The sequence below is a fragment of the Myotis lucifugus genome, unplaced genomic scaffold (genome assembly GCF_000147115.1).
Source record: "Myotis lucifugus unplaced genomic scaffold, Myoluc2.0 scaffold_2289, whole genome shotgun sequence".
NCBI classification, from domain to species: domain Eukaryota; kingdom Metazoa; phylum Chordata; class Mammalia; order Chiroptera; family Vespertilionidae; genus Myotis; species Myotis lucifugus.
The window spans coordinates 23,870-27,277 of record NW_005873337.1 but is presented as its reverse complement, the minus strand read 5'-3'; the positions used below and the strand labels follow the sequence as shown (position 1 = coordinate 27,277).

The 3,408-nt window shown below is 60.5% G+C and overlaps 1 long non-coding RNA gene across 1 annotated transcript; it reads left to right on the top strand.

The window, feature by feature from the left end:
* Nucleotides 1-570: 570 nt before the first annotated feature.
* LOC102442554 lies at nt 571-1,966 on the top strand. Its single transcript, XR_002827663.1, has 2 exons — nt 571-960; nt 1,615-1,966. It is a non-coding gene; the product is annotated as an uncharacterized LOC102442554 (long non-coding RNA).
* Nucleotides 1,967-3,408: the final 1,442 nt, after the last annotated feature.

The window sequence follows — 3,408 nt, the reverse complement described above, 5'->3', positions numbered from 1 at the left end:
CGGGAGCCCATAAACAGGAAACTGAGGCCCGGCCGGCGTGGCTCAGGGGTTGAGCGTCGACCTATGAACCTGGAGGTCAGGGTTCGATTCCCGGTCAGGGCATGTGCCCGGGTTGCAGGTTCCATCCCCAGTGTGGGGCGTGCGGGCGGCCGCCGATCCATGATTCTCTCTCATCGTTGATGTTTCTCTCTCTCTCTCTCCTTCTCCCTTCCTCTCTGAAATCAATACAGATATATTTTAAAAAGAGAGAGAGAGAGAGAGAGAGTTCTAGAAAATGGACAACAAGGCTTGGTTCTCGCTGCTGGGCTGGGGGCTGTGTGCGCTGTGCACCTGTCCCCGGGGTTCTAAGGGTCGTCTCTGTTCTCTCCCCCCCCGTTCCCCCGCGGCAGAGCCAGATTGGAGTTCAGGGTTTCCTCCCTTTTCCATCCAGGAGGCCAAGCGGCGGCCCCGCCAGCGAGCCCCCGCCCGCCGTTCAAAAGCCTTGCCAAGCCCCCCCAGGCCCTCCGGCCGGCCCAGGGGCGGCAAAGTCCCTCCAGCCTGGACGCCCTGGGGCCCGCCCGGAAGGGACGAAGGAGGCCGCCTTCTGGGAAGATCAACGCCGAGCGGTCCCGCGGGGGAGGGGGCCCGAGGCCGAGTTCCCCCTCGCCTGACCCCCCAGCCAGATCAAGTCCATGGAGAAGGGGGAGAAGGTGCTGCCCGCCAGCTACAGGCCGGACCCCCGCCCCCAAGGGACAGGGAAGGCCAAGGGCGGAGCGGCCGGGCCACCTGCGGGCGGAGCCGCTGGCCCTTCCCGGCGCCGGCGTCCAGCCCGAGGGACCCCCGCCCGTCCGGGCCTGCACCGGGGTGTCGGAGGAGGGAGCCCCCTCGGAGCCCGTGGGCCAGCAGCTCTCCCCCGGGGCCGGCCCCATCGATGGGGAGGTGGTGGCGGATGAGCTGTTCTCCGAACCCAGCGCCGCAAAGGTGGGTGGGCTGCATACAAGTCCTTTGGTTGATCTCTTCCCCTTACCCCCACCCCACCTGGGAATCATTTTAAAATCCTGATTTCTGGGCCTCATCCTCCGGAAATTCTGTTTCTTTGTTATGGGGTGGGGCCACAACATGAGTCACGAAGAAACAGAATTTCCGGAGGATGAGGCCCAGAAATCAGGATTTTAAAAAGATTCCCAGGTGATTCTAATGTGCAGCCAAGGTTGAGAACCACTGGTCTAGAAGCTGCTCACAGACATGCCCGGGGACAGAGGGGAGCGTGTGGATCCGGGCTGAGTGTAGCTTGCATTGAATTTGATTTTTTTTTTATTTTTTTATTGTTGATAGTATTACAGAGATCTCCCCTCCCCATCCCCTGAGGTCTTCATGGGCTGTGCCTATAAGTATATACGTTCTTTGGTTTATCTCTTCTCGTCCCCCCAACCCCACATCCAGGCATGTCGGTCGCAGTGAACCTGATTTTTAAATTTTCTGGCTCCAAGCGCCGAGGCAAAGGGCGGTCAGGGAGCCTCGCGGACGGAAGCAGGCTCCTTCATTTGGGTCATTTTAAACGAGATGCTGTTTTTAGGTTACTCGGCCCTAAAAAAAGTCCTTCTGCTTACGCGGCTGCTTTTGTCTCTCCCGCAGGTCAGCGCGAGCAGTGTCATCCTGAAGACGGGGTTTGATTTCCTGGACAACTGGTAAAACGAGTCAGACACACGCACACCAACCCCACAGAGAAACCAAAACCCCGACGATTCCCGCCGAGGTGTGGCCGGCGGGCGCGGGCGGAAAGGGCAGCCTCTCCCAGGGCCGTTTCCCGGTCTCTGTACGCGGTTATTTTTTTTGAATCTTTTGGAAACTGTAAGAATCGCCGTGTCCAGATTTCCAGAGCTCCCCCCTTTTTGCTAAGACCCGATGTATCTGCCGTTTTCCACGATTTGATAACCGAAGTTTTTGCATTTGGAATTTTTAAAGACTGTTGGGCATTCCTGCTGTGCACCGGGTCCCCCTCCTCCGGCAAAGGGCTCTCTCTCCACCAGTCACACAAGTGACAAGCGTGGCCTCCGTCTCCTTCTCCTTCGTCCCCCATCCCCCCACCCCCTTTTTTTTCTCCGTGGGGGTTTCCTTGGACGGATTACCTTGGATGGGTGGTCGCTGGTGATGCCCTCAGCAGTGTGGCAGCAGCGTGCCGGCTGCGATGGTGGACAGATCTGTTCCCCACGTGGCCCCCTCCCACCCTCACCCCCAATCCCAGCCGCCCAGGGCTCCCCTGGCCGACCCCACCCTTCGCCCCTGCGTCATGTCCAGGAAACAGACGTGACGCTTGGCCGGGGGCGTCTTTGGGCCGCCCTGGTCCCCGGGCATCCTTGCGGCGGTCAGCGTCGCACGTCTAAACGTTTTGTGTTAACGTCTCATTATTTCCTATCGAGACCCAGCGGCGGTAGGGCTACCCCTCCGCTTGCCTTTGTACTGTTTTCCTCCTGGAAGTTCTTCGCTGCTGATGTGGCCCGTGGGTGTCCCCACCCACCCCCCCTCTCCACGCCGAGGGCGGGTGGCAGGGTCACCCGAGGACAGGGCTCTTCTGATTGGTTGCAAGACCTTCCAGCCCGACCCTGGCTGGGGCTCCTGCATCCCAGTCACCACGGACCCTCCCGAGCCCCGCCCGCCGCCCGCAGAAGCTCAAGAGTCCAGTTTCTGCGGGGACCTGGAGACCTCTGTCGTCATGGCAACGGCGTCTCCCGGAGGGGACCACGCGGCCCACTGCTCCTCCAGTGAGCGTGGCTCCCAGGCTGCCCAGGGGAGCAGGGCGGCCCCTGCACCCACCGGGGTGGGGGGAGTGGACCCAACACCCCCCACCCCTCTTCCCCCACCGGAGTCGGCCCGGCCCCCCCGGAGCTGCGTGAACCCGCGGGACACGCCCCAGCGTGATGGACACGGCACCTCTCACTGTGTTCTGCTCACCGACGCCTTAATCCCCGCCCCTCCTGCCAGCCAGCACCTGGTCCAAGCCTCTGGGTTTTTTGGGAGTTTTTTTTGTTTTTTAAAAAAGAAAAACGCCTCTTTGTTTCACGGGACAGACCGGAAACGACTTCCAGATATTTTCTCTGGCTCCGGGGGGAGGCACGCGGCCACGCTCTCCTGTTGTTTTTTCCAGGGAGGTTTCTGCCAAAGCCGCAGCCTGGCCAGTGTTGGGGTTTGGTTCCCGCCAGTTGCTTCGTGTCCCTAAACCTCATCTGGCCCCTGGGGCCCTGGGTTCGACCTGCCTCCTTTTCCTTTTGCTGACTGTCTCGTTTTTTAAGAATAGATTTGTATTCATTTCAGGGAGAGGGAGGGAGAGGGAGAGAGAGAGAGAAACATCCATGAGGAGAGAGACCCATGCATCGGCTGCCTCCTGCACGCCCCACACTGGGCATCCAGCCCGCAACCCGGGCCTGTGCC